At 38.3% G+C, this 12,454-nt stretch overlaps 1 pseudogene; it reads right to left on the bottom strand.

The window, feature by feature from the left end:
* The window catches only part of LOC103277345, a 102,387-nt pseudogene extending 90,941 nt beyond the window's left edge, over nucleotides 1-11,446 (bottom strand).
* Between the last annotated feature and the right edge of the window lie 1,008 nt (nucleotides 11,447-12,454).

Genomic DNA, 12,454 nt, shown 5'->3' with positions numbered 1-12,454 from the left:
AAGTACAGAGAAGCAAGCAGAGAAGGGAGCACAGAAACCCATAAACATCTGTGGGAATCAGCAAAAAGATTCATTTGGAAAATGAAAAAGAAACTATAAAGAGATGTTTACATTATCCTGTGGAAAAAAGGCTATATTCACAGACTTTATTGTTAAGTTTAAAATATGATTCATAATATATTTCTCTCTGGTGTTACAGTGAAATTTTATATTGAAGACTTTGGATATATGCCTTGTGTTTGAGCTTCTGGCCACAGTAAATGCCATATTGTGAATTTTTGCTTATTTATTCAACAAATATGTCTTGAGGCACTTGTAATGTGTTGGCCACTAGAGAATATATGTGCTATACAGAGTCGACAAGACAGCCAGGTTCTGGCCTTCAAGGAACTTTTATTCTATTTATTGTAGATTAAAAAAAATTGAATCAAGGAGTGATTTAAGATTACTGAGTTTTGACATAGCGTGAAGACTAGAAGTATGGTGAACAGAGTTTGAATGGTATAAAATGGTGCTGGAGGAATAGACAGAGACAGGGTCATGATGAAGAATATACATGTTATTCTTTTTGTTTTGTTTTGTTTTGTTTTGAGTTGGAGTCTCACTCTGTCGCCCAGACTGGAGTGCAGTGGCCGCTCCCGGCCACCGCAGCCTCGACCTGCTGGGCTCTGGCGATCCTTCTGCCTCAGCCTTCTAAGTAGCCGGAATTACAGGCATGTGCTACCAAGCCCAACTGATTTTTTTGATTTATTGTAGAGATGAGGTCTCGCTGCCCAGGCGGGTCTTGAACCCGCGGGTTTAGGCAATCCACTCATCTCAGCCTCCCAAAGGCGCGGGATTACAGACTGAGCCACCGAGCCCGGCTTATACATGTTATTCTAAGTGTAAAGAATGCTTGCAATCATGGCTTTCTCATTAAGACAAAAGCTAAAGACCAGAAATTTCTCATGTCTGAATAGACTTCAGGTACTCTTTGTTCCATACTCCCAGTCATTCTCTAAAATTCTTCCCTGTGGGAATTATTAATGCTACCTTTAACATAATGTGACTAAAAACATGGAATTAGGAGAACCTTTCAGCACCTTTAATCTCAATTGTCCCTCAATCCTTAACTGCCTATCACAGATCTCAGCTCCTTTCTTGAATGTCCACTTTCAACATCTGCTGGTTGAGGTCTGGTCATCTTCTCCTGATTCCTGTGAAAGAGCCTCACTCTCTGCCTCTATGATTATGGGAAAAATTTGTCACACATATCTTTTGACTCTTTATCTAGTACTTGAGTCACAAAATATGAATTAAAATATAAGCCATTTTCATTATTGTACCGATCTTTATGACTATTTGGGGTATATGCATGGCAAGCACATCGCTTATTATAGACCTCTTAGCAACCTGAAACTTCTGCAGTTCTTCACACTGCTCAGGATTAGCAAGAACAGGATGGCAGTGAAAGGTGGATTAAGAATTTTTTATGCCTCTTCTATCCAGACTGACCCCTTGGCCAAACTCTGAGGTTGTTTAAAATTTGCACAATATTTTACAATGAAGCTTGAATTTGGCTATGATTTCTCAGTAGTCATCATTCAGTTTAGTACATTTTGTTTCCTTTTTAGTCTCCCCTGTTTAGTTTCTTGTAACATTCTTATATTTAGTATTTTTTTATTTAAAGGAAACCTGTGATTTCAATTCTGTGTATTCAGTTATTCTGAGCAGACAGAAATTTGGATACAAATCTTTGCATTTTAAGAAACTCCCTAATGGAGTCCTGTTTCCAGTAAGATCAAAAGTTGTAGATCAGAGTAAATTGTAACTGAACTCATGCTTTTTATGTGACTGGGTTACCAAGAGCCATGCATTGTTCCTATTGTTCTGTAGCTCTTTGCTGGAATATTGTTTACTTTCACTGATTTCTCAAGGCAAGTGCTGAAGCTCAGTGAAATTCCTTTTTAAAAAAAAGTGTGCAACAGGAACTCAGATATCCTTACACTCCCTTCTTTCCACCTCTGACTTCTACCTACCTCCAAGAAAGGATAATTATGTGAGGAACAGAAAATCTGGAAGGTGAGTGTGGAGGCCAAAACAATTCCACCTAGGACGCTAATCTGCTATGTTGACTTCTGATTAACCTCAGTTTGGGAAAGACCTCTAAGATTTCCAATTTGTCTACTGTTTCATGTGTAAGAGCAGGCACTTACCATATATCCTGCCCTAAGTTCAAACAACTTTTCTTAAACATTCCTTCTTTTTTTATTTTTAATGTATTTTTATTTTAAGAACTTTAGGAATACAAGTGGTTTTTAGTTACTTGGATGTAATGCATAGTGGTGAAGAAATCTAGGCTTATAACTGTACCTGTCACCCACACAGCAGCACATTGTACCCAATAGATAAATTTTTCGTTTTCACACCCTTCCTACCTTCTTCCTTCTGAGTCTCCATTCTGTATGCCTTTGCAGACCCATAGCTTAGTTCCTACTTATAAATGAGAACATGCAATGTTTGATTTTCCATTTCTGCATTATTTCTTTTTCTTTTTTTTTTTAATTTCAATGATTTTATTTTAAAATTGTGGGGTACAGTTCGGGATTAGGTATACAAATATTCATTGTGCAGATACCCTAGCTGATGAAGCGTGTTCCCCCTTGCCCAGGCAGATATCAACTACTGTAAATCCCACCTATCTGCCCCCCCAGCCACCTGCAGTTTCCAGCTACTGTCAATCCTTTTCTTATAGTATTTCGATAGATATTCAGGTTCACTTATGAGTGAGAACATCTGATATGCAGACCTTCATTTCTGTGAAAGATCATTCAGTATTATAAACTCTAATTTATAATAGAGTTGCTGCAAAGTTTATGATTTTATTCTTCTTTATGGCTGCGTAATATTCCATCGTGTATATGTACCACATTTTTTAATCCAGTCCTCTTTTGATGGTCAGCATGTTTGGTTCCATGTTCTTGCTATTGTGAACAATGCTGCAATAACATACGTGTGTATCTTTTTATAGAGTGATTTGAGTTCTTTCGGGTATATTCCCAGTAGGGAGATGGCAGGGTCATATGGAAGGTCGATTTTTAGAGCTTTTAGGAATTGCCACACTGATTTCCATAGAGGCTGCACTAGTTTACACTCCCACCAACAGTGTAGAAATGTTCCCTTTTTGCCACATCCTCTCCAGCATCTGTTATTTTTTGTTTTATCTTTTTGTCTTATTGATGATGGCTATTCTGACTGGAGTTAGGTGGTATCTCATTGTAGTTTTAATTTGCATCTCCTTGATGACTAGGGAGGCTGAACATTTTTTCATGTATCTGCTGGCTGCTCGTATGTCTTCATTTGAGAAATATCTATTCATATCTTCTGCCCGCTTTGTAATGGGGCTGTTTGAGTTCCCTGTAGATCCTTAATGTTAGGCCTTTGTCAGACATAGAGTTGGCAAATATCTTTTCCCAGTCTGTAGGCTGTCTCCCTGCTCTCTTGATGGTATCTTTGGCTTTGAGGAAACTTGTCAGTTTAATGATGTCCCATTTGTCTATCTTATTTCTTATGGGATGGGCACTTGGGGTTTTGATCAGGAATTGGTTGCCAGTTTCAACATCCATAAGAATATCTCCTGAATTTTCTAAGGTCTTATAGTTTGAGGTTTTGCATTTAGGTCTCTGATCTATTTAGAGTTAATTTTTGTGTATGGGCATAGGTAGGGGTCCTTTTTCAATTTTCTGCATGTGATCAGTCAGTTTTCCCAGCATTGTTTACTGAAAAGGTTCTCCCTTCTCCGGTAGTGGGTAGTAGAGGTTTTGTCGAAGATGAGTTGTTTGAGAAAATGGGGTTTTGCTTCTGGAATCTCAATTCTATTCCATTGTTCTATATGCCTGTTTTTGTACCAATAACAGGCTGTTTTGATTATTGTAGCTTTATGTAAAGTTTAAAATCTGGGAGTGTGATACCTTCCTGCTTTGTTTTCTTTGCTGAGGGTTGTTTTGGCTATTCTTGGTCATTTATGTCTCCATATGAATTCCTGTATAGTTTTTATTAGGTATGAGTAGAATGTTGCTGGTAATTTGATGGGTATTGTGTTAAATCTGTAGATTACCTTAGGTAAAATGGATATCTTCACAATGTTGATTCTTCCAATCCATGAGCATGGAATATTTTTCTACTTGTTTGTGTAATATTTGGTTTCTTTGAGCAGTGTTTTGTAGTTTTCATTGTAGAGGTATTTCACATCTCTGATTAGGAAGATGCCAAGGTATTTCATTTATTTGTGGCCATTGTGAATGGAATTGAACTTTTTATTTGGGTTTCTGTTTTTTTATTATTAGTGTATAGAAATGTCACTATCTTTTGCACATTTATTTTATACCCTGAGACTTTGCCTAAGTCCTTTATCAGTGCAAGGAGGTTTTTGACAGATTCTCTTGGGGTTTCAAGATATATAATCATGTCGTCTGCAAAGAGAGATGACTTAATTTCCTTTTTTCCTATTTGGATACCCCTGATTGCCTTCTCTTCTCTGATTGCTCTAGCAAGGACTTCCAAAACTATATTGAACAGGTGGGGTGAGAGTGGGCATCCTTGTCTTGTTCCAGTTTTCAGGGGAAAAGTTTCCAATTTTTGTCTTTTTAGAGGTATGCAGGCTGTGGGTTTTTCATAGATGTCATTTACTATTTTGAGGTATTTTCCACCTAGACCTAGATGTTTGAGGGTTTTTATCAAGAAGGGGTGCTGGATTTATCAAAAGCCTTTTCTGCATCTAATGATATAATCATGTGGTTTTTGTTTTTATGTCTGATGCCATATTTAATTACATTTAAGGTCTTATGAATGTTGAACCAGCCTTGCATCCTGGGGATGAAGCCTACTTGATGATTTGTGAGATGTGTTTTTGAATCCAGTTTGCTAGGATCTTGTTGAGAATGTTAGCGTCTATGTTCACCAAAATATTGACCTGTAGTTCTCTTTCTTTGTTGAGTCTTTACCTGGCTTGGGAGTCAATGTGATGTTCGCTTTATAAAATGTTTTGGGAAGAGTTCCATCTTTCTCAATTGCCTGGAGTATTTTCAGTGGGATTGATATCAGTTCCTCCTTGTATGTCTTGTAGAATTCTACTGGAAAGTCATCTGGCCCAGGGCTTTTTTTTTTTTTTAATCAATACTTTTTATTATGATGCTGTGGGGTACAGTTAGGGGTTAGGTATACAATTACATTTCATTCAGGCATCCTGTTGATAAGAGGTGTTTCCCCATCTCCAGAAAGATATTTGCTACTGTTAATCCCATCTCCCTCCCCCCACCATAGTTTCCCAGTACCGTCAGTCATTTTCTTATAGTATTACATTGGATGTTCAAGGTCCATTATATGAGTGAGAACATGTGATACTTGGATATTTGTATCTGTGAGAGGTCACTCAGTATTATAGACTCTAGTTCCATCCAGGTTGCTGTGAAATTCATGATTTTGTTCTTTTTTATGGCTGCGGAGTATTTCATCATGTATATGACCACATTTTTTAAATCCAGTCCTCTTTTGATGGGCAGCATGGTTGCTTCCAGGTTCTTGCTATTGTGAACAATGCTGTGATAAACAAATGTGTGCAGGTATCTTTTTTATAGAGTGATTTGAGTTCTTCAGGATATATTCCCAGTAGGGGGATTACGGGGTCATATGGGAGGTTGATATTTAGAGCTTTTAGGAATCACCACACTGCTTTCCACAGAGGTTGCACTAGTTTACACTCCCACCAACAGTGTAGGAGTGTTCCCTTTTCACCACACCCTCTCCAGCAGCTGTTATTTTTTGAGTCATTGATAATTGCCATTCTGACTGGAGTTAGGTGGTATCTCAGTGTGATTTTGATTTGCATCTCCCTGATGATTAGTGAGGTTGAACATTTCTTCATGTGTCTGTTGGCTGCTCAGATGTCTTCCTTTGTGAAGTGTCTGTTCATATCTTTTGCCCATTTTATAATGGGATTGTTTGTTTTTTTCTTTTCAGCACATTAGAGTTCCTTGTAGATCCAGGATGTTAAGCCTTTGTCAGACCTGGTGTTGGCAAATACTTTTTCCCAGTCTATAGGCTGTCTCCCTGCTCTCTTGATGGCTCCTTTGGCTTTGCAGAAGCTTGTCAGTCTAATAAGGTCCCACTTGTCTATCTTCTTTCTTATGACCTGTTGGTTTCGGATTTTATTCAGGTATTGGATGCCAGTTCTGATTTCCATGAGGGTATTTCCTTCATTTTCTAAGGTTCTTATGGTTTGAGGTTTTGCATTTAGGTCTTTGATCCATTTGGAGTTAACCTTTGTGCATGGGGATAGATAGGGGTCCTGTTTCAATCTTCTGCATGTGGTCAGCCAGTTTTCCCAGCACCATTTACTGAATAGGTTCTCCTCTCTCCAGTGATAGGTGGTAGAGGCTTTGTTGAAGATGAGTTGGTTAAGAAATTGAGGTTTTGCTTCTGGAATCTTAATTCTATTCCATTGATCTATATGCCTGTTCTTGTACCAATACCAAGCTGTTTTGATGATTGTAGCTTTATAGTAAAGTTTGAAGTCTGGTAATGTGATACCACCTGCTTTTTTTTTTTTTTTTTTTTCCCTGAGGATTGTTCTGGCTATTCTTGGACGTTTGTGTTTCCATATGAATTCCTGTGTTGTTTTTTCTAGGTCTGAGAAGAATGTTGCTGGTAATTTGATGGGTATTGCATTGAATTTGTAGATTGCCTTAGGTAAGATGGACATCTTCACAATGTTGATTCTTCCAATTCATGAGCATGGGATATTTTTCCACTTGTTTGTGTCATTTTTGATTTCTTTGAGCAGTGTTTTGTAGTTTTCATTGTAAAGGACTTTCATGTCTCTGGTTAGGAAGATGCCAAGGTATTTCATTTTTTTTGTGGCTATTGTGAATGGAATTGTGTTTTTTATTTGGGTTTCTGTTTGTTTATTATTGGTGTAGAGAAATACGATTGTCTTTTGTACATTTATTTTGTATCCTGAGACTTTGCCAAAGGCCTTTATCAGTGTAAGGAGGTTTTTGACAGATTCTCTTGTTTTCAAGGTACACAATCATATCACCTGCAAAGACAGATAACTTGACTTCCTCTTTTCCTATTTGGATACCCCGAATCACCTTCTCTTTTCTGTTTGCTCTAGCCAGGATTTCCAATACTTTATTGAACAGGAGGGGTGAGAGTGGGTCCACCTAGATTTCGAAGAATAGAGCCTCAATGCCCAGAATGAGAGGTGCCATCTTTTTCAATCGCCTGGAATACCTTCAGTAGGATTGGTATCAGCTCCTCCTTAAATGTCTTGTAGAATTCTGCTGGAAAGCCATCTGGACCAGGGCTTTTTTTGTAGGTAGTTTTCTTATTATGTAGTTGATTTCCTTGATTGTTATTGGTCTATTTAGGGTCTCAATTTCTTCTTGTTCCAACCTAGGTAGGTTGTGTGATGTCAGAAAGTCCTCTATTTCCTTAAGGTTTTCAAGTTTGTTTCCATACAAGTGTATGTAGTAGTATCTAATGATCTTTTGTATTTCTTCAGGGTCAAATGTGACTTCATCTTTTGTGTTTCTGATTGTGCTTATTTGGTTTTTTTCTCATTTTTTCTTGGTCAGTCTAGCTAGGGGACCATGAATCTTTTTTTTGTCAGTAGTTTTCTTATGATATAGTCAATTTCCTTGATTGTTATTGGTCTATTTAGTGTCTCAATTTCTTCTTATTTCAACCTAGGCAGGTTGTGTGATGTCAGAAAGTCCTCCATTTCCTTTAGGTTTTCAAATTTGTTTCCATACAAGTGTACATAGTAGTTTCTGATAATCTTTTGTATTTCTTCAGGGTTAGATGTGACTTCATCTTTTGTGCTTCTGATTGTGTTTATTTGGGCTTTTTCTTTCTTTTTCTTGGTCAGTCTAGCTTGGGGACTATCAATCTTGTTTATCCTTTCAAAGAACCAGCTTTTTACTTCACTGATTTTTTCATATTATCTTTTTGTCTTCGGTGTTGCAGATTTGGGCTTTTACTTTGGTTATCTGGTTTCTTCTGCTGAAGTTAGGGTTTTGATGGTCTTGCTTTTCCAGCTCCCTTAGGAGACTTTTTAGGCTGTTAACTTGTGATCTTTCCATGTTCTTCATGTGCTTTTGTAGAGATATGTACTCCCCTCTTACTACTGATTTCATGGCACATCAGGGATTTTGATAAGATGTTTCTTCATTTTCATTTGCTTCCAGGTATCTTTTAATCTGTTTTGAAATCTGTGTTGACCCAGAAGTTGCTTAGCATCATGTTGTTTAGTGTCCATGTCTTTGTGGTTTTAGGGGACACCTTGTTGGTGGTGATATTTATTTTTATTCCACTGTGGTCTGAGACGATGCATGGCAAAATTTCAATCTTATGAAATTTGTTTATGCTTGATTTATTACCAAGGATGTGGTTGATCACAGAGTACGTTCCATGCGGTGATGAGTATAATGTGTATTCTGTGGCTGTTGTGTGGAATGTTCTGTAGGTATCAATTAAGTACATTTGGTCAAGAGTCACATTGAGGTTGTGGATCTCCTTGCTGATTTTTGTCCTGATGATTTGTATAGGGTTGGAGTGGGGTATTAAAGTCCCCAGCTATGATAGTGTTCAAGTCAATATCTTTTTAAAGTTTGCCTGGAAGCTGCTTTATGAAAGTTAGTGCTCCTATTTTGGGTGCATATATGTTTAGGATGGAAATTTCTTGTTCATGGATTGAACCTTTTATCATTATGTAGTGACCTTCTGTATCCTTTTAGATTTTTGATAGATTAAACAGTTATTTTTTTCCAGAAATTAAGATTGTAACTCCTGCTTTCTTTTGTGGTCCATTCACCTGATATTTTGCTTCCCATCCTCTTACTTTGAGTTGGTGGATATGCTTTCTTGTGAGATGAGTCTCTTGGAGACAGTATATTGTTGCCTCATGATACTTTATCCATTTTGCCATTCTATGTCTTTTCAGTGATACATTTAATCCATTCATATACATGCTAATTATTGAAATGGGAGGGTTTATCCCTGTCATGAGGTTCTTATAGAGTTGTTGTTGTTCCTGTTTGTTGTCTTTCTTTTGGTTTTTGGGTTGATTCATGTGTGTTTTCCAACTTTTTCCTGTACTCTTGTTAAGAACATTGTCATTCTTTTTCCTTTTCTTCTGTGTTTAATACTTTCTTAAGTGTTTCTTGTAGAGGTGGTCTGGAGGCAGCATAAATTCTTAGGGATTAGATGTCTGGGAAAGATTTTAATTCTCCCTCACCAATGAAGTTTAGGTTGGCTGGTAGGTTATTCTTGGTTGAAATTGTTTATCTTTGCAAACTTTGCAGATTGTGCTCCAAGCTCTCCTAGCCTGAAGGGTTTCTGTAGATAAATCTGCTGCTATCCTAATTAGTCTTCCCTGGAGGTAGTCTGACCTTTTTCTCTTGCTGCCCTTACGATCTTTTTCTTTTATACCTACTTTGTTTAGGCAAATTATTATGTGTCTGGGAGTTGGTCTTCTCATTTGTTGTCTTGCAGGGGTTCTCTGAATCTCTTGTGCTTGAATTTTTGCATCACTGATGAGATGAGGGAAGTTTTCTTGAATAATTTCATGGAATATTTATTCCAGGGTGGTCTCTGTCTCTCTTTCTGACTCAGGAAGTCCAATTACTCTTAGGTTCAGTCTCTTGAAGTAACTGCTCATCTCTTGAAGGTTTTGTTCTTTCTTTTTAAGCTTCTTTTCTATGTTTTTGACAATTTGGATTAGTTCTATATTTTGGTCTTCAAGTGCTGAGATTCTTCTGCTTGGTTAATTCTGCTTTCCATGCTTATTAGTTTGTTATTTATTTCAATCACAGTAATCTTTACTGCTATTATTTCAGTTATCAACTCCTTCCTATTTTTCTCTTGTCTTGCCTCAATTTTTTAATTCTCTCTATTAATGTCTTGATGTCTGGGTTTGTCAAATGTGACCAGTCATTCTGGGGGCTCTTCATTGTTTTTGCATTCCAAAGTCTGTTTTCTCAGTATCTGACCTCCCTGACATCTGTGTGAGACCTATATTTTTCTTTTGGGTTTTCTTCATTTGTGCAAATTTTCCTCCTTTCTTTTTCCTTTTCCCCCTGTCTTCTTTAATTCTGTTGTTCGGGGTGGAGGGGTTGCTTTTACTTTTGTTTGTTCAATCTGCTATTCTTTCTTATGTATACCCTCTGACTTTGTTTGATTCTGAAGCTGGACTGTAGGTTGGGGGCAATCCTTTTTGCAGTTTTTATATTTAATTGAGGGGGGAACTGTGATTCAAAATCTATCTGCAGATCCCAGTATCCACTACAGGTATATGGTTAATCTAGAACCCACTTCCCACTGCCTTGCAATCTGTCCATGCAGTGGGGTTATCATTTTACTCCCTGAAAGCAAAATGAGGTAAGAAAAAGGAAAAGAATGGAACAGGGAGTGGGGGAAGAGGAAGGTGGAGAGAGAGAATAGTAAGGAGGAAAACAGACAATAACAAATGAAAAGAGACACAAAGACAGATGCAAGTAAACAAACAAACAAACAAACTAGCAAACACACACAAAAAACTAAAACATATAATCATACAGACATACAAGCTAACCAACCACCTTATTGATGTACTATTCCCCTATACAAACATGAGGTCTAAAGAGAAAAAAAATAAAATAGAATAAAGTCAGTAAACTAACAGAACCAAAGAAAATATGAAAACATTACTGATAACAGAAGAGAGAGAAAAGGGAAAAAAGATGGGTAAGACAAACAGACAAAGAATAAAAATTAAAAAAAAAAATTAAAACAAATGAACCAAGCACAGTCTGAGCCTTTTACTTGAAATTCAATGTCCTTTGAGTCTGATTTCTAGCTCTCATTGCAGGCTGGTAGGGTTGCTCACAGTTAGGGTCTGTTGCCCCTGGCCTGCTGTGGAGGATGGATTAGATCTGGGCTGCCTTTCAAATCTGCCACCGAGATCTGACCTGTGTCTATCTAGCATGGGGGAGGGGCTTCTGTCCCTCTCATTTTGATGTTGTTACCTTGGATCCCAAGCTGGGGGATGGGCAGAGCTGGGTGGAGTTGCTCTCAAAGTTCTAGCTAATCTCTTTTTCCACTGCAGCCCACCAAACTGGGGAAAGTAGAATGCAAGTTTGCCAGGCAATGAAGGCCAGTGTAGCACTGGGCGGCTGTGGCCAGACTGGGTGAAGCAGTGCAGCAGGCGGGGGAGCCAGAACTCCACAGGGGCAGGAGCCAAGGGCCACCCAGTGTCGGAGGAAGCAGGCAATGGTGGTGGAAGTGGTAGCTGCCGCTTCACCAGTGCCGTGCATGGGAGGAGCTCCACAACCCAGGCGCCGGGTGAGGGGTGGATCACAGCAGCATAGCCAGCAGCTGCTTCAGTAGTGCAGTGCTTTGGGGTGGGCTTCATGGGTCTGGGAGCCATGGGTCACCTTCAGGCGGGGGCAGTGATGATGGCGGTGGTGGAACAGCCACAGCTGGGGCAGTGGCTGAACAGCATGTGAAGAGCAGGCTGGCAGCAGTGAGAGCTGCAGCTCCCCAGGGGAGAGCAAGAGTCTTTATGGGTGTTCTCTTTCATGGAGGGTTTCACGGGCCAAACTGCTCCATCATCATCTTGCCAGAAGTCCCTGCATTATTTCACTTAAGGTAATTGTTCCATATTCCATCCAAGTTGCTGCAAGAGACATTATTTTATTCTTTTTTATGTCTTAGCAGTATTCCATGGTGTGTGTGTGTGTGTGTAACATATCACACACACACACACACATACATACATACATACAGGAGTGTCATAAAAATATATACATATTTTAAGAGATGTTATCCATGTATTACTTTTTGAAGTTGAATTAAATTACAGTAGCAGCATTATTTTCTTTATCTAATAATCAGTTGCTGGTCATTTAGGCTGATTTCAGGTATTTGCAATTGTGAATTGTTTTGCTATAAGCATACAAGTGCAGGTGTCTTCTTTGTATAATGACCTCTTTTCTTTACAAGGAATGGGATTGCTGGATGATATGGTAGATATACTTTTATGTTCTTTGAGAAGTCTCCAAACTATTTTCCCTAGAGGTTCTAATTTGTATTTCCATCAACAGTATATAAGCATTCCCTTTTCTTCACATCCATACCCTTACACATCTCTTCTGAGTCACACTTACCTATGGTATATAAGCCATGAATCTTAGCAGCAATGTCGTGGTGATCCAACATCTTGTCTTACCAATGCTTGAAATACAAAGATTAATTCTGTTTGTAAGTCTCTATTAAATGTTTCTTTCTTAAAAATTGGATATGTCTGCCTTTTTCTTCAACCTCTCAGCTTCCTGAAACTTTGGGTGTAGGTTTGCATAACTACTCACTGTGGAACAGTTGGTTAAAAAAATAGCAATAGGTAAAAGGAGAAAAGAGGAACAGGGAATAATCCAAT

Source organism: Carlito syrichta, unplaced genomic scaffold (genome assembly GCF_000164805.1).
Source record: "Carlito syrichta isolate Samal-C Ts95f unplaced genomic scaffold, Tarsius_syrichta-2.0.1 Scaffold317398, whole genome shotgun sequence".
In the NCBI taxonomy this organism is placed as follows: domain Eukaryota; kingdom Metazoa; phylum Chordata; class Mammalia; order Primates; family Tarsiidae; genus Carlito; species Carlito syrichta.
Note: the sequence above shows the minus strand (reverse complement) of the source record. Positions and strands in the feature narration are given on the sequence as shown.